Source organism: Petaurus breviceps, unplaced genomic scaffold, assembly GCF_028583685.1.
Source record: "Petaurus breviceps papuanus isolate PSGF00001 unplaced genomic scaffold, PetGlider_PUasm1.0 90919, whole genome shotgun sequence".
NCBI classification, from domain to species: Eukaryota; Metazoa; Chordata; class Mammalia; order Diprotodontia; family Petauridae; genus Petaurus; species Petaurus breviceps.
Window position 1 is genome coordinate 10479273 of NW_027187378.1, and position 19535 is coordinate 10498807.

Sequence of the window (19535 nt, forward strand, 5' to 3'; positions counted from 1 at the left end):
CAGCCTAGGATGGGATCCTGGCTCAGTTTCCCCATTGTGTTCCTTTGAAAAGGAATGTTTTTCACCTAACTATTCCTGAGTCTGGCTATGAGGTGGAACTGATAGTGCATGGTTGGAAAAATGATGTTTTATCTAATCATGTCTTTGCCTTTCCTTTTTATGGCAAATTTCTGTAATCAAGGCAAATGGTAGTAAAAGATATGTGAACATAATGCACATGTGTGAAATTTTGCTATTTTCAGTCTGAATGTGTAGTCATTCCACACTTCAAACAACTGGGTAAATTAGTAAATCCCTATGGAAATAAGTAGACAAAGAGAAAAGAAGTTTGTGAAACAAAGGTACAAACACAATGTTGAATCATTATCCCATAGACTAAGACTGGGATACATTTGAACTACTGTAATAAAGTGTGTATTTAAGATCTGAGCGGGGTGGCTAGGTGGTGCAGTGAATAAAGCACTGGTCCTGAAGTCAGGAGGACCTGAGTTCAAATCCAGCCTCAGACACTTAACACTCACTGGATGTGTGACCTTGGGCAAGTCACTTAATCCCAATTGCCCTGCCTTCCCCCCTCTAAAAGCCAAAAAAAAAAAAAAAATCTGAGCTATTCAGCCTAAGATTATGTTCCTTTTTATATATTAAAGAACTTGGTAAATGGGTATTTGGCCTAGTCCTCTGCCTGTCACTAGATATGTCTGTATGGAATAAGGTCCTTAAATGTTTCGAAATGATATTTGAATAATTGGGTATTGGTACAACTGATTGAGGGACCTAGATGTTATTCTATTAATTACTGAAACTAGGTCAGAAATGTCTTTTGTTTGAGGAAAAGAATTTCAGTGCAAATTTCTTAAAGGGAGGTGACCTATGGAATACTTTTGTATTAATGGAAAAAGCAACGTCTTCAAAGTTTGCTACTATTGTGAAAATAATACCTGTTTATACTGTGTGTTCTGTGGTACAAACATGTTTTATTATAAGCAACTTATTGTTATGCACTTTTTAGAATTAATTACTTATGAATCCTCCCAAGTTTTTTTTAATGATAACTGGAGAGTAAAAGTCAGTCTCTTATAAGTAAATTCATCTGTATAATTATTGAACTCAAGGGTAGAAAGCTTCTACCTGCAAAATGTTGTTACTTATATTTACATATATGGAATTGGATCCTCAATAACATCTGATCTTTCTAAAGATACTGGAATCAGAGTGGAAACTTTTGAGAAAATAACAAGATCAGATAATTCTGTATGTCAAAAGTAAATAACAGCATCTTGGGGCTCTTGGTTTCTTTCTTTGTTTTCCTCTATTCTCTATCTGGGCCCTCCATACTGAACTTGTCTGTCAGATTTGTGTCTCCTAGACTATCAATTATGTAGATTATCATGCAACAAGGATACCTGTTCCACACTTTCCTCATCATCCCCCGGATGCTGCTTCAGCCTCATTTTACTCCCCTCCCCATCCCCACTCAGGCAGGGACGGCTCCCTTGTCCCTCTCCCAAAAGCATTTGGGTGAATAATGAGGCAGACAGGAGTGCTGAGGCAGATGAAGCAAGCAGGAGGCAAGATGTGAGATGTGAGGTAAGATGTAGGGTGTGACCAGCAAGAAAAGTTATCACAGGAGACTGCATTGAAGCCCCTCACTGTGGGGACCTGCCAGCGTGCTCTCTAGCTATGCTGTGTTCTGGGCCCCACCTTGAACCACTTCTGTTTGTAGCCCACCGATTCCTGATTCCCACCCTGTGCCTAGGGTTAGGCCTGCTTCCTTGGGACTGGAAGTCTAATGCCTTAATTCAATAGGGCACACTGCAGGGCAAGTCAGAGTACATGATTGCTGGGTGTGTCACCATCATTCCCAGGATACTAGGTATCGCCCACATACCCCACAGCTCTTCCCCTATTCCCCAGAGACCCTGAATGGAATTTATCCTTTGAACACACAAAAGATATTACAGGCAGCCTCTTGGATGCAAGACATCCACTCCAGCCTGATATCTCCCCCCACCTCCTCCTGGGGTTTGTGGTTCCTCTCCCTTCTTTCCCCCATTCTGACCCATTATTAATTATGTTACTTGCTCTTATACTTGGTCTATGCTTGTTTAATCTCCTGGTTTGTTTTGTGTCTTCTCACCTGCAGAAATCCCTCTTTCAACTTTTAGTATACCAACCTCTACCCTTGATGTCCTTCCTCTCTCCTCCACCCTGGACTCAGCAGGCACCAAATTCTGCACCCCTCCTCAACCAATTCTGGGCCCTTGTATTGAACTCCACCTCTGTACAGTAAGAAGCTGCTACTGGAAGGAATTCTCCTGCCTAGTGATTGAGTGGGGAAATGAAGTGGATACAAAGGTGCTTAAGGGTTAACATAATATTAAGGGTTACTTTCTCAGTACCTTGGGAGGCCCTCCTGAGCCTGAGAATGACCTAAAATCTCTTCCCTTATCTTGAAATGCCATAAAACGTCCCCCTTGTCCTGGACCATGGAATTCCTTGTCACCCCCCACCCCCATCCTGGGTCATAAAATTTCCCATTTCCCTTATCCTGTGTCATCCATCTTCCTCGTCCCTAAATCTCTAACCCCCATTAGAAACCCTAAAATTATATCATCATCCTACAGGCTGTGTAACTTTCTGGCTATATGAGTCTGGTCCTTTTCCTATATCATTGCCTTTTTTTAGCTCCTTGCTAAGTCTCAGGCCCTCATGCTTTTGCATTAATAAAGCTCCCTTTGGCTAAAGAGAAAGTCTGATTGAATTTTTTCAAAAATCTGAACCAACTCTCACAACTCTGATCCTCGACACCAACACCAAACACAATACCCTGCAATTCATAGCCTGGAAGGCTTTATGCTTATTCTGACAATACTACCCTGCTCAAAACATTTCTAAAATTCTTTCTTTTGACATTCCCTGCAGAGTCTCTAGTAATTTCCTTTGAATGCCCTCAATGGTGATAGTTCATTGACCTTTGAAGTGGATGAGACATTTGGAAATAGTAAGAAGCCATTTGTTAAATTTTCTCAAGATCACAGTAAGATACTCAAAATTTACACCCCCAAACTGCAGACTATGATGCTCCCCATCTCCAATAGTCCTTCAGGAAAACTTCCCCAAATACCTTAGTCACCATTCTTTACTCTTTGCTCAAATTTTATTGTATATGTGTTTATGTTATATCCCCTAGTTGAATGTAAACTCCTTAAGAAAAGAGCTTATCTTTTGTTTTGCCTTTGTATTGCAGGGCCTTGTATAAAGTAGCACTGAATGTTCATTGAATTGAATTATCGCGTATTGTCTTCTGGTGTGTTTAATATTCTTTAATTCTTGTATTTAACCATTTGTGTATATATGTCATCTCTTTCCAATTAGATTATAATATAAACTCTGTGAGAGCAAGAACATGTTTTTGTCTTCATGTATATCCTAGTTTTTCCAACCATATTATAAACCTTATGAGAGCAGGAACTAGTGTTTCAGCCCTCTTGTACAGAGTAGTCACTCATGAATATTTGTTGTTGTATGATTTCCTGAATGAATGTACAAATTAGTCACAGACCAAAGTAGTATATAAAAACTGATGTAGACATAGACAAGACAATTTATTTTCTTGGTTTTTTTATGTTTAGCTGTGTAAACTCACCTTCAAATCCTAAAAGTATTTATTAGGGACTCAAAAAGATAAACAATTCACCTATTGATACTATTCCCACAGTGTGGTAAAAGCTATCAGCATGGCAAGGATAAGAAGTAATACAACAAAAATACGACTGAGGTGATGAGGAAAAATCATGAGGCATTAAAAGGATACACTCCTATGGAGGTATGAGGTAAGGATTCTCACATCTGGACTGGGGTCCCTCCAACAGTCCTCATCTGGAACCCCTGGGTAGCTCCTCCAGACTTCAGTCCCTCCATCTTTAGAGGTGCAATTAGCTTTTGGTCAATCAGGTTTCAAGGACAGTGATTAAGTTCTTAGAGTCTTTCTGGAGGCTGTAGTGACAGTTACCCTTTATCCATTTGTTAACACAGTTCACACCATGCCTGTGGAATGTCTTTATTAGGATAAGGCCAGCCAGTCCACTGACTGAACTCTCTAGGCAGTCCAATCAAACAGCAGAAGGGAGAGGGAAAACTTGGGCAGGATTCCCTCAATGGCCAAATTTCATATTTTATCATTACAAGCCCAGTAGCGGTAGTTAACAGCAACAACAGAACAGGTGATCAGTGTTGAATATACTACAGACCCATGTAGTTTATCTACGTGATAGACTTACCACTGAAAAGTTAATGGTTTGGTTGAGGTGGACTCCCATAATATTCAAATAGTCTAAGCTCTAAAAGAGTAATGTCACAATAATGATAAATAGCTGATATTTGTATAACAATGGTTCAATTATAAATTATAGACAGGGTTCATCATAGTCACCCAATAAATAGTAGTTAATAATAACAATTGGCATTTATACACAATTTTACAATAAAATTCTCTCTCACTTGATGCTCACAATAACTGTGAGTTCAGTAGGGTAGGTATTATCTCCATTTTATAGAAAAGGGAACTGAGGCTTGAAGAGTTTAACAGTAGTTTCTAGAAATCAAACCATGATTTTCTGATTCCCAGATTTCTTTCTGTTAGTGAAGAGAATGACTTAAACATCAGATAACTGAAAAAAGTTGGTAAGAAAATAAGATGCCCACCAACTTAGGTACAAAAACTCATTCCGTGGTCTGGTCACATGATTTTATTAGTGTTGTTTGTTGTTCAGTCATTTCAGTCACATTTGACTCTTTGTGACCCCATTTGAGGTTTTCTTGGCAAAGATATTGGAGTGGTTTGCCATTTCCTCCTCCATCTCATTTTACAGATGAGGAAACTGAGGCAAGCAGTTAAGTGGCTTGCCTAGGGTCACATAGCTAGTAAGGGTCTGAGGCCAAATTTTAACTTGAAGATGAGTCTTCCTGATTCCAGGCCAGGCTAGTATAGGTGAGTAATTTCCCCCTACCAATTCAGATCTGCAATTGATGATCTTAGAAACTTGCCTGGAAACGTTCTTGCCCTAGGACCACACAGTCCAGGACCTTGGCAGGACCTGAAGCCACATTTTCCTGAGGCCAATTCTCTGTCCCTCAAATATTATTCATGCAAGAAAAAAATATATAGGTGAAAAGGTACCTGAACATGATATGACATCTCTTTCATCTTCATACCCAAAGTCCAGACCATGTCTTAAGGATATCAATGCCCTTTCTAGTTTATCTCACCTGCACGTAGAGGCTCACACCTACCTTGTCGCCTTGCTAGATATCAGGCACATGGGCAATTGCCTTTGGGAGCACTTCAAGCTTCCTCCCAAACTATCTGGATCCTTTGACCAAAATGCCGGTTTGTCTTCCATCCCCAGCTCTTACCCACAAAAGTGCCTCAGAGCAGAAAAGTGAACCATCGGTCTTCCTAAAAAAGTGTTTTGGGCAGAGATAGAATTGGCTCCTCGTAAGTCTAAGCCTAATTTTTCTTTTTTTTTTTTTTTGGAGGGTGGAAGGTATGGTAGTTGAGGTTAAGTGACTTGCCCAAGGTCACACAGCTAATAAGTGTTAAGTGTCTGAGGCTGGATTTGAACTCAGGTCCTCCTGACTCCAGAACCGGTGCTCTATTCACAGCGCCACGTAGCCACCACATAAGCCTAATTTTTCAGCCTTATTCCCCACTACTTCCCTTCAGGAGAAGCTAGGGGGCACAGTGGATAGGGTGCTACATGTGGAATTGAGTTCAAATCCAGCCTCGGTATGTGGCTCTGGAGCTATGTGACCCTGAACAAATCACTTAACCCTGTTTACCTCAATTTCCACATCTGTAAAATGGTCTGGAGAAGGAAATGGCAAACTACTACTGTTTCTTTGTCAAGAAAACCTCAAATGAGGTCATGAAAAGTCAGACATGACTAATCAACTTCCCTTCTAGATAAATGGGTGTATTCTCTGTCCCTTGAGTAAGTCTTGTCATGTGGTTTTTTTTTTTTTTGGCCTCTGCACTTTTCTTTTCCCATACTATTCTTCCTGCCCCCTTCACCTATAGAAATCCTATGTGTCCTTTCATGACCAAATTCAGATTTAACCTCTTTGGTTAGCCTTTCCTGACCAGCCCAGGCCACAATAATCTCTTCCCCTCCTCTAAGCCCTCATTCAATTCAATTTAACAAAGATTTAGTAAGTAATATGTCCAAATGACAATGTCAAGTACTAGGGATAGATACAAAGACAAAAAAATGAAAATATCCCCTGACCTCAGAGGGCTTACAGTCTCCTAGGGGAAATACACAAATATGTGTGCACAGACAAGGGAATACCATGTAGATCCCTAGTAATATAAAGTGATTTTGTATTATGAAGACGGAAAAACACAATCTGGAGGATTAGGAAAGGCCTCCCCTTAGACAAGAGGTGACCCTTGAGCTATCCTTCGAAGAAAGGAATGAATTTTAAGAAGTAGAGGTGAGGGTGGGATAAATTTTGGACATGTGCACAAAGGTACAAAGGTGGAAGGTGAAATGTCACCGGAGACAAGTTGATGTTTCACCAGCTCCCCAATCCAGAAAACCCAGAATGTAATCAATCACAAGGTACTTTTGAGGTGTTAAACCAATTATAAAGATGCATACATATATGCCCTGATTTCTTAATGAGGCATAAGCACCACTCCTTGAGTGAATCAGAAGGAAAAATCCTGTTGGCTGCTAGAAAATAGACAACTCTCACCCCCAGCTTTTAAATGACAATCTTTAAAAGCTACTTTAAAATCAACTTCCTCCCATAAGGGACTACCTTTCTGTATCTGCTTCTACCTGGAGCATATGTCTCTACTCCCTCAATTATACTTCAAACTTTTGTGAACTGCTCAATGAGGTGTGTCCTTCTGGGCAAGTCACTGCTAGATGCCATGACTTACGGTGAGGGAGGGATGAGCAAGAAATTCCCTCTGCACCACCCTCTGCATGGTTTTCCTCCACAGAGCATTCTGATCTTAAACTCCATCAAACACAGATTGTCTTTAAGAGGTCACCAGGATCATGCCCATCTTTCTTCAGTCAATAGGATTGCTCTTTTAGATTCACCCAGAGTAAGTGCTCATGCTTCACATCTCAGAAACAAAATGATTATATTCTGAGCTGGGGGACTTGATTGAAGGTCTGCTCCCCTATTTCACATACAGGAAATAGCTAGCAGACCAGTTTGACTAAAACAGAAAATGCATCTAAGGGAGTGATCTGAAAGAACAATGGAAAAATAGATGGGACCCAGTCTGTGGAAGGCTTTAAGTGGCAGATTGATGAGATTGAATTTTATCTTAGAGCAAGGTTTCTCCCCCTGGAGTCCATAGAATCACAAGAGGTCCATGAAGATATTTCAAGAAATCGGTGAACTTGGTTGGGGAAAAAAATTGCATATTTATTTTCACTAACCCTTTAACTGAAATTTAGAATTTCTTTTCATTTTTTAAAAAGATTCTGAGAAGGGCACCATAGGCTTCCTTAAATTTCCAAAAGGGTCTGTGACTCAAAAAGAGGTTTTGAACCTGGGTAACTAGAAGAATGGTGGTTCCATCAATAGAAAGAAGGAAGATTGGCAGAGGGATGAGCATGGAAGGATATATGATTTTTGTTTTATGACATGGTATGTTTGAGATACCTGCTAGACATCCAGGTGGAAATGTCCAGTAGGACTGTGTACCTTATACAAGGTATCCCAAAAGTCTTAATACTGTTTTAAGCTCCAGTTTCTTAAATAGCTTAAAACTTTACTAAGACTTGGATACCCCATATATATAGTCATATGCATAAAGATAATGGCATGTACTATCTATACCACTGACATGGCTCTAATCACATGCTTCAATATGTGAATCGTTGCTTTTCTTTTCATGTTTCGGTTTCTTATTTCCTAAATTAAACTGTACACATTTAGAAGGCAGGGATTTTTGTATCATTTTATATTCATTTTTGTATCCTCAGTCCCAGCATCTCACAAAGAACCAAGTACATAGTAAGTACCAGTTAATAGATAGAGTTAGGGCTAAGGACTGGATCTATGCTTTTGTTAATATAAGGAACTTGCAGTGAGAAGACTTTTATCATTATAGGTCAACACTTTCTTTGCAATATATAGTCTTTGAGTTGCCCAGAGCACTGAGAGGTTAAGGAGCTCACCCAGGATCATTTAGCCCAGGTCTTTCTGACTCAAAGGACTATTCTCTATCTACTATATCACACTGCCTTTGATTTAACAGAGAAATAACTATTAAATGATTGACTGATTGCAGGAAGAGAAGAGTTGAGTTGACTTTGAGGTACTAAGGAAGGACTCTCTTCAAGGTGTGAACATAATAGTTCACATTCAACTAAAAGAAAAAAATTGAATTATTTGCACTTAGAAAGCAAGTAGTTGTCAAAAATCCCAAATCACATACACAAGCCTACAGTATGTTAAATATAGCTTGTTGTTCCATACCAATCAATCTACCAAAAAATTACTTTATAGAGCTAGAAAAAATAGTAACAGAACTAATTTGGAAGAACAAAAAGTCTAGAATATCGAGGAAATTAATGAAAAGAAATGCCAGGGAAGGTAACTTAGCCATACCAGATTTTAATGTATGTTATAAAGAAGCAGTCATCAAAACTGCTTGGTACTGGCTGAGGAATAATCAATGGAATAGATTGGGTACACAAGATTCAGCAGTCCATGACTATGATAATCTACTATTTGATAAATCCAAAGACCCCAGTTTTGGGGATAAGAACTCACTATTTGAGAAAAACTGCTGTGAAAACTGGAATATAGTATGACAGAAACTGGACATAGACCAATATCTAACACCATATACCAAAATCAAGTGCACGATCTAGGTATAAAGGTTGATACTGTAAGCAATCTGGGAAAGCAAGGAGTAGTCTACCTGTCAGATTTATGGAGAAGGGAAGACTTTATGACCAAACAATAGTTAGAAAGAATTATAAAATGCAAAATGGATAATTTTGATTACATTAAATTGAAAAGTTTCTGTACAAACAAAGCCAATATAACCAAGATTAAGAGGGAAGTAGGAAATTGGGAAAGAATTTTTATAACCAGTGCCTCTGATAAAGGCCTCATTTCTAAGACATACAGAGAATTGAGTCAAATCTTCATTTCAAAGGAGTAGATGTCTTGGGCGTGTCTCTTGTCCTTTGGTTTACAAGATGAAGGATGATGTACCTTCTAACCAGAGACAGAGAGATTAGGTCGGTAAATAGGTAATTGCTGGTTTCTTCCTTAATGGAGCTCCACTTCAAAAATTTGCTTTTAAAGGCAACCTTAACTTCAATAACCCCATATGTACTTCAAAAAGTCTCTAGAAATAGGGCCTGCCTTCCCCAGACTCAACAAATGGTGCTTTTTTCTCCTTTCTTTCTCCTTATCCCCCATCACCTCACCCTTACCCATTTTGCCTCAGTTTTTACCTAAATAGGTCCAAATAGGGCGAAAGGAAAGGAATACACAGACCTCTTCTTTCCTCACAGTAAGGTCATCTGGGAGCAAATGGAAGATCGTCATGCCCAGAGCAGGACACAAGAGTGGAAGTCATCTAGTGCAACCTCCTCATTGTTCAGACAAGGGAACTAATGCCCAAAGAGGTCAGTGACTTTCCCAATGTTACACAGATAGTATACTGCAGAGATAAGATTTAAATCCAGATTCTTTGATTTGAAATCAAGTACAATTTCTTCCAAACAAATGATTCCCAACTTTTTTATTCCATGAATCTCTTTCTGAATAAAAAAAGTTGAACTCTCAGGTTAATGTAACATATAACTACTCATAACATTCTTTTAGATTTATTCATAAAGCGCTTATAATAACTATGTTAACTTTTGCCCAGAAAAGTTCTAAAGCAAAATTTACATTGTATAATTCTAATTATAAAATATAAAAGTTTGTTCTACCCATAATTATTTTAAAAATCAACATACAAAATTATAAAATAAGAATGTTGTATTCATTCCCTAAGAATTAAAAGAAATATTCCAGCAAGATCTCATATGTTTACTATTACAACCTTTGCTTGGAAGCCTCCAACGTGGGGATACCTACCACTTTCCAAGGCAGTCCACCCCACTTCTAAACAGTCCTGCCTGTTGGGGAGGTTTGTTTTTGTTTTTCTGAGGTCCACTATATTTGTTTCTTTGTGGCTTCCAACCATTATTCCTGGTTCCGCCCCATAGAAACAGAGAGAGTAAACATAATGTCTTGGCCACATCACAGCCCTTCAAATACTTGAGTAGAGTTATTGTATCTTCTCTGAATCTTTTCTCCTCCAAGATAAATATCCCCAGTTCCTTCAGCTCATCCCTTTGCCATCTTGGTCATCCTCCTCTGCACACTCTGCCCTTTAATCAATATCCTTCCTCAACTGTGGTGCCCAGAATGGAACATAATAATTCTAAAAAGAAAGAAAGAGAGAGAGAGAGAGAGGGAGAGAGAGAGAGAGGGAGGGAGGAAGGAAGGAAGGAAGGAAGGAAGGAAGGAAGGAAGGAAGGAAAGAAGGAAGGAGAAGGAAGAAAGAAAATGAGAGAAAAGAAAGGAAGGAAGAAAACCAGAAAGGTTGAAGTTCATCAGGTTTTTGCTTAAAGGGTTGTTTTTAACAATTGACCTTTTAAAATAAATCTCTCTAAGATTGCTATCATGGCTATGTTTCTAAAAAAAAAAAAGCTATACATGCTGAGGGGAGACCTTCTATTGCACAGATATATAATCCTTCAGTGATGTTTTTCTTGATCTTTCAATTAAGCCTCCAGTGCTCCTTTGAAATGCCTATTGTTTCCTCCTGTTTCTTTCCCTGTGGACTTACTGACTCATGATGTCCTGTTTCGTCAATAGATGGCATTGTCTTCACCCATAGCCCCCACTGATTTTTTCTTAACAATGCCTAGCACTCATTTAAACCTCCTGGTTCCCTATAGAATGTAACACAATCTCCAGCAGAGGCCAGAGGAAGGTTTGGGGTATGGGTGAGGGGGTTTTCAGGTTGTTTTTTCCTTTCTCTCTATGCATGTGCAGAAATCACATTGGCAGTGATGATAGTCAGGACTCTCCGGCCCAGAACTTGGCCCGGAACTTGACAGAACTAAGTTCTGGCATCTCTTAGAAACTTTTCTTGGCACTTCTCCCTCACTCCTCCCCTCCAAGTTGGAGAATTTTCCAGATGTGCCCCTTGACATATCCTTTCCCCTTCCTGCACCACTTCTCTCCCCCACCATCTTCTCACTGCTAAATACAAATTCCCCACTTAGGCTTTCCAAGCTCAAAAATACAGTCTCTTGCCACATTCTACACTCACTGCCTTTTTCCTATAGCATTGATTTTTATGTTCTAGAAACAGAAAAGCAAGCTTTTCCCCGTATTGCTCCAGGAGTATTGTAATGCAATGGTGTCAGAAGACCCCTGGGAACCAGACAACCCAAGAACTATAGCAGCTCTTGCAAAGGTAAGAGACTGTAGCTATTGGGGTTGGGGGAAGGGAAGGGAATTGTGGCCTCAGCCTTGCCTGTGCTACAGCCAGCAACAACTTTGATGGATAGAAAAAATAGAAGCGGTGGGGCAGTGTGGTGTGGTGGTAGGGATCAGAGGATCTAGAACTGAAAAGGATTCTAGAGCTGTCTAGTCAAATCCTTTCATTCTTCAGGTAAAGAAACTGAAGCCCAGAGAACTTAAATGATTTGTTAATGGTAGAACTAGGATTTGAACTCATGGTTTAGAACTAATTCTCATTCCAGTTTCACCAATTTCTACTACATCATGCTGCCTCTTCTCATTTCCTCTGTCCACCAGAGATCAGCAGTGCAAATTGGCATATGTGCCTCCATCCCTATGACTACAAAAAGGCAGTGTGTTATTAGATTAATTATCCAGCAAGAGAGTAAAATCTGAGTCACATGTTAGGCATTGTACTCCTTGAACCAGCAGCACAGTATCCATTCCCCTGGCATGTGGGAGAGACCTTCTAAAAGGCTTCAGTGTCCCATATAGCCACAAGAGGGCACCCAACCTGCAGATGCCTTCAACACTACTCCCACAGATTAACCTACTCTGCAGTCTCTCATTCACTCAACAAGCATTTATTGAGGACTTACTATGTACCAAGCACTTTGTTAAGCACTGGAGATACAAAGAACGGCAAAAATAGGTTCTCTGACCTCAAGGAACTCACATTCTAATAGGGAAGACAACATATAAATAGATTTACATGTATATACACATATCTATATATGTAGAATGTATATGGCAATCTGAAATAGAAGGCATTAGCAATGGAGGGATGGGAAGGACTAGGAAAAATCTCCTGCCACAGCAGCCTGAGCTAAACAATTCAGACTCCCTGAACACCTCACCACCACTATCAGTATCAGACTCAAATAAGCCATACACAAGGGTCTCTGTGTGCTATATATCAACTTAGTTTTAAAATATGATGTTATCTATGTTTTATTGTACTTGTTTTTGTTAAATATTTCCCAATTACATTTAAATATGGTTCTGGCCCTACTCAGTATTCCTGGCAGCGTTCAGCCCCCAGGTCACGTATTTGACACTTCTGATCTAGAAGGCTCAGTGAAACATTGTTCAGAATGTTAATTATTATATTATTAAAAAGTATTAAATCTATGACCTGTGGCAGCTCTAGAGAACCCACTCGTATCTGTGTAATTGCCTTTCACATTTTGCAGGACTAAGATACTGAATGAATGAATGAATGAATCAGTGAAAGAAAGCATTTATTGATTGCTTACCATGTGCCAAGCACTGTGCTTAAAGTTCTAAGGTTACAAATAGGAAAGTAAAACAGTTTAGGAGATAAGGAGATCATAGTCTAATTGGGGGAGGCAACACATAAAAGAAAGTTGAGGTACAAGGTCCAGAAATTCTAAGGGATCAGAAGCAAGGTAAAATGAAAAGGCCCAATAGTTTTAGGTTACATCAGTAGATTAGATGAGTTCTGGGGGCCTGAAAATAACACTTGGGGAGCTTTAGAAAGCAGTGGCAGGGCAGATGACAAGGCTTAGTGCTTCTCCATCTCACTGCAAGAAATAGAATTGTTGACTCCCATCTCATCCAAGTTTTGTGAGCTGTCAAGCATCACAGATGGTTCTGGATGCTAGCCTAGAGAAGGGAGAAGGGGAACCACATAGGGGTGAGGTGTATCCCTTTGGTGGCAGGTCTTCCTGCCACATGGCTGACCCAGTTGGGTATATAGTTTATTTATCATCAAAAATAAAAGGAATTAAGTTAAGCACTCCTATGAGGAACTATCTACCTTCAGCCATCTCCCACAGCTCCTCACACTTCTCTCTCTTCTCCCTTCACGTATGGTCAAGAAAATTCCAGAGCCACATGTACCCCCTGCTCTTGGGAAAGGAATAATGGAAAAGTTGTGTGTTTGCATCTGGAACCCCAGCTCTAGATCAATGGCTACAATACGGAAAAGCAAGGAAAGAGGAGTGGGAGAAACCAGTCTTTCTTTCTTTGCTCATTACCTAATGGGATGGATCTTCAACAGCTGTCAGCCTCCAATTTCAGTCCTCCTTCCACTCCAGCGCTAAGATATGGTCACCTCTGCAGGCCTCTAACATTCTTGTTCACCATGCATTCAGGTCAGCAGCAGGGGCTGTCCCTGCCTTTCCAGTTCACCTCAGGTAGAATTCAATGGCAGCGGCTACTTGTAGGGACCTATATGAGCATGCTCAGTTTCCCTAACAGTCATCTGTATTAAAGGTCAGTAACAATCAAAACAAACGCCTGCATCAAGGTCAAAAAAGTCATCATTTCAGGCAATGATAGATAAGTAAATAACCAGTCCTACACTGTATAGATCCAGTATCCCCTCTCTTATCTCACAGCTTCCTGCACTTCCTGCATTGTTCCCCATGACTCTGGGTAGTAAAGGAGATACAGTTGGTCTCACCTAAGCACCAGAATCATCAGGAACCTCTTTGTCAATCTCTCTCCCCAAGCCATCATCATCCTAGGCCCAAAAGAAAAATAATAATTAAGACAGAGGAGGGGCTATATGGGCACCATTGTATCATATAAACACTTTAAATCAATTTTATGGGTTAGGGAAGACACAGAACAAATGTAATTTTGATTATTATTCATTGGTTAATTTGATTTTATTTTTGCAAGGGAAAGTTTATATTACACACACACACACACACACACACACACACCCCACCACGCCCACCACCTCTACCACCATGCCCACCACCACCACTACCCTAATTAATCATAGAGAACCCTGAACCATGGATTGAATAATTTTTCAATCAAAAATATAAAGCAGGTATAAACAAGCTCTTAACCAATTTGAAAGGACTATAGTGCTTTCATAACTGGATGAAGGCAAAATGGCTGTCACAGAAGAAATCTTGTGATTGGATGAAAGAATCCAACTGGGCCTCTGTTAAAAAAAAAAAAAAGAAAAGGTCTAGTGATGGCAAAGCTCCAATATGGAAGATTCAAGTTTGAGACAAGCCCCTGAGAATCACCTGGTGTGGGGAGGGCCTCCCAGTAGGACATAATGAATCCAGAGAGGACAAAGAGACGCCCTGAAGACCAACAGAGATACAGAAAGAAAACCACCCAAGAGAGGAAGCAACTTCAAGGAACAGGACCCCTTGTACCAGAGGATACCAGCTGTGGATCCAAGAAAGGACCTCTAGTAGCCAGAAGTTTGGCCACATGTGTTCTCTTACAGATGTGTTTCACTACCACTGTACTCTAAGTTGGTCTACTCTCTCTAGGGACCTCATTTGTGCGAGGGAAATATGTGCCTCAGATATGTGGGAAATGTTTTATGCTACCAACTATTTTTTGTTTGTTTTGTTTTTGATTCCATGTCTTCCTTTTTCACCCATGGAAGCTCTGGACCAATTCATTTCTTATTAGGCATTCTGGCAACTCCCAGTCCCAGAAGCTCACCCTATTAGTGCCAGACTTTGTAAGGACACTGAATTGTCTTTTAGCCCTACTACGATAGGTCAGAACCACTGAACTGAAGGGAACCGCCATCCTCAGCCTCCTCTAGTATCAGGGATTATAAGTATGTACCACCATCGCTAGTACCAACTATTCTTACTATACAGTCTTGATAAATATCTTGGCTGAAAGTGAATCAAAGCTATTGGTTAAAAAACAATTAGAAGCATATTGACTGGGGTTTGTGAGCGGCAGGACTGGAAACTGAGGTTCCCAGGTTACCCCTAAGACCCTGAGAGTAAGAGCAATCATTCTTTGGAGACCCAAGTCCACCAGTTCAAATGTGAATTGGGGAAGTAGTCTCAGAATATGTGCTACTCTTTGTCATAATGTTTAGTTGTTCAGTCATATCCAACTCTTCGTGACCCCATTTGGATTTTTTGGCAGAGATACTAGAGTGGTTTGCCATTTCTTTCTCCAGCCCATTTTACAGATGAAGAAACTAAGGCAAACAGGGTTGAGTGACTTGCCCTGGATCACATAACTAGTAAGTGCCCAAGGTCAGATTTGAACCCAGGAAGATGAGTCTTCCTGACTCCAGGCCAAACATTCTATCTTCAATGCCACCTAGCTGCTCCTTGTTAAAATGTATTAAACCAATAATTATTAAATGTCCACTATGTGCCAAGAATGATTGAGCATTGGAGATACAAAGAAAAAAGTGAAACAGACTCTATATTCCACTGGGGAGAGGGAAGGAATGCATGCCCATAGATTAAAAAATAAATAAATAAAAGCTATATTTATAATGCATACCAAGTAACTTCATAGAGAGAGAAGAAAAGGAGAGGAAGAAAAGCCAAACAGAGGAATCAGGAAAGACCTCTTGAAAGATGCAGCAACTGAACTGAGCATTGACAGAAGCTAGGAGTTCCAAGACACAGAAGAAGGAGGAAGAGTTTTTCAGACATGGGGAAGTCAGTTCAAAAGCGTGAGGGTGGGAATACAGGAAAAAGCAAATATATCAATTAAGCTGGAGCATAGAGAAGTATAATGAAGACTCAGAAGATATTTCCCAGAAGGGAATAATCTAGTTTCAAACACTATAGAGAAGCTGAGAAAGGATAACTATACTGAAGTGAGAAAGGGCCATCAGATTTAGAGATTATTGGTGTCACTGTAGAGAGCAATTTCAGTCAAATGGGGAGGATAGGAACCATATTGCAAGAGGTTGACAAGGGAATAGGACATGAAAAAAGCAGAGGTGAGAATGTAGATAGCTTTTTCTAAAAGTCTGGCTGTGAAGAGGAAAGGTAAAATACCCTGAAGATAGCTTAAAGGAACAATACATAGGGCCAAGTAAAGACTTTTTTAAGGATGGAAGAAATCAAACTGATGGATTCTGAGTGCAGATTGAAACAAATTTTTTCTTTATTTTTCTACTTTTTTTGTAATCTAATGTGGAAATGTTTTCAATGATTTCTTATGTATAATGGCTATCCTATTTCTTGCCTTCTCAATGGGTGGGGAAGGGATGGAAGGAGGGAGATAATTTAGAACTGAAAATTGAAAAGTTTAAATTTATTATGATATACTTAGAGAATCCTAGAGAAGCAAGTAAAAAACTACTTGAAATAATAAATAACTTTAGTAAAGTTGCAAGATATAAAATAAACCCACATAAATCCTCGGTATTCCTATATCTTTCTAACTAAGCCCAACAGCAAGAAAAAGAAAGAGAAATTCTATTTAAAGTTACTGTAGACATTATAAAATATTTGGGAGTCTACCTGCCAAAGCAAACCCAGGGAATATATAAACACAATTACAAAACATTTTTCACACAAATAAAGTCAGATCTAAATTACTGGAAAAACATCAGTTGCTCATGGTTAGACCGAGCTAATATAATAAAAATGACAATTTTACCTAAATTAACTTACCTATTTTGTGCCATACCAAACAACCAAAAAAATTATTTTATAGAGCTAGAAAAAATACTAACAAAATTCATATGGAAGAACAAAAGGTCTAGAATATCGAGAGAATTAATAAAAAGAAATGCTAGGGAAGGTGGCCTAGACATGCCAGATTTTAAACTGTATTATAAAGCAGCAGTCATCAAAACCACTTGGTACTGGCTAAGAAATAGAGTGGTGGATCAATGGAATAGGTTACACATACAAGACACAGTAGTCAATGACTATAGTAATCTATTGTTTGATAAACCCAAAGACTCCAGCTTTTGGGATAAGAACTCACTATTTGACAAAAACTGCTGGGAAAACTGGGAAATAGTATGACAGAAACTGAGCATAGACCGATATCTCATACCATATATCAAAATAAAGTCAAAATGGGTTCACAATTTAGACATAAAGGCTGATACTATAAGCAATCTGGGAGAGCAAGGAATAGTTTACCTGTCAGATTTATGGGGAAGGGAAGAATTTATAACCAAACAAGAGATAGAGAGCATTACAAAATGTGAAATGGATAATTTTAATTACATTAAATTGAAAAGTTTTTATACAAACAAAGCTAATACAACCAAGATTAGAAGGGAAGCAGAAAGTTGGGAAAGAATTTTTATAATCAATCTCTCTGATAAAGGCCTCATTTCTGAAACATATAGAGAACTGAGTCAAATTTATAAGAATACAAGTTATTCACCAATTGATAAATGGTCAAAGGCAGTTCTCATAGGAAAAAATTAAAGATATCTATAATCATATGAAAAAATGTTCTAAGTCACTATTGATTAGAGAAATGCAAATCAAAACAACTCTTAGGTACCACATCTCATCTGTCACATTGGCTAACATGACAAAACAGAAAAATTGTAAATGCTAGAGAAGATGTGGGGAAATTAGTAAACTACTACATTGTTAGTGGAGTTGTGAACTAATACAACCATTCTGGAGAGCAATTTGGAACTATGCCTAAAGGACTATAAAAATGTGCATACCCTTTGACCCAGCAATACCGCTTCTAGGGCTGTGTCCCAAAGAGATCATACAAGTGGGGAAAGGACCCATATGTACAAAAATATTCATAGCAGCTCTTTTTGTGGTGGCAAAGAACTGGAAATCAAGGAGATGCCCATCAACCGGGGAATGTCTGAACAAGTTGTGGTATATGAATGTAATGGAATACTATTGTGCTATAAGAAATGATGAGCAGATGAACTTCAGAATAACCTGGAAAGACTTATATGAACTGATGCTGAGTGAAGGAAGCAGAACCAGGAGATCATTGTACACAATTACAGATACATTGTATCTGTGATGACTAACTTTGATAGACTTGGCTTCTCTCAGCAATACAAGGTTCTAAGACAACTCCAAAAGACTCATCTTGGAAAAAGCTATCCCCATCCAGAGAATTACAGAACCTGAATGCAGATTGAAATAAACTATTTGCTCTCTCTTTTCTTTTTTTGCTTTTTCTTTCTTGTGGTTCGTTCCATTGGTTATAATTCTTCTTTACAACATGACTAATGTGAAAATATGTTGAATGTGAAGGTATATGTAGAATCTATATAGGATTGCATGCCACTTTGAGGAAGAGAGGGGAGGAGAGAGAGGGGGAGAAAATTTGGAACTCAAAAAATTGTGGAACTACTCTGAGGTACCACATCTCACCAGTTAGATTGGCTAAGATGAGAAAACAGGAAAATGACAAATGCTGGAGAGGATGTGGGCAAACGGGAACACTAATGCATTGTTGGTGGAGTTGTGAACTGATCCAGCCTTTCTGGAAAGCAATCTGGAACTATGCCCAAAGGGCTATAAATACTTTCATACCCTTTGATCCAGCAATACCACTCCTAGGGTTATATCCCAAAGAGATCATAGAAATGGGAGAAAGACCCATATGTACAAAAATGTTTATAGCAGCTCTTTTTGTTGTGGCAAAGAATTGGAAATTAAGGGGGTGTCCATCAATTGGGGAATGGCTGAACAAGTTGTGGTATATGCATGTTATGGAATATTATTGCGCCATAAGAAACGGGGAGCAGGCGGTCTTCATATTTACCTGGAGAGGCTTGAAAGAACTGATGCTGAGTGAGATGAGTAGAACCAGGAGGAATTTGTACACAATTACAGACACAACGTATGTGTGATGACCAACTTTGATAGACTGGACTCTTCTCAACAATGCAGGGATATAAGTCAATCCCAAAAGACGCATGATGGAGAGAAAAACGTGCATCCAGAGAAAGAACTAGAAAGAACTAAATTTATATCCAGGTGGAAGCAAAATACGTGATCTTTTTTGTTCTCTTATTTGATTTTATGTCCTCTTTACCATTTTTCATTCCAGCTGGTACAATCCATCCTTATAACCTGACCATTGTATAATGTGAAAGTATTTACAGATCCTATACTTGATTATAAGACGCCATGGGGGGGGAGGGGAAGGAGGGGGACAAAATGTGAAATTCAAGGAATTGTGGAATTGAATCCTGTAAACTAAAAGAAAACAAACAAATTAATAAATTAAAAATTGAATTTAAAAAA

The 19535-nt window shown here is 39.1% G+C and overlaps 1 long non-coding RNA gene across 1 annotated transcript; it reads left to right on the forward strand.

The window, feature by feature from the left end:
• Window positions 1–3736: 3736 nt before the first annotated feature.
• On the forward strand, window positions 3737–18508 carry LOC138151767 (uncharacterized). Its single transcript, XR_011165911.1, has 4 exons — window positions 3737–3833; window positions 9561–9674; window positions 11414–11524; window positions 13413–18508. It is a non-coding gene; the product is annotated as an uncharacterized lncRNA (long non-coding RNA).
• Window positions 18509–19535: the final 1027 nt, after the last annotated feature.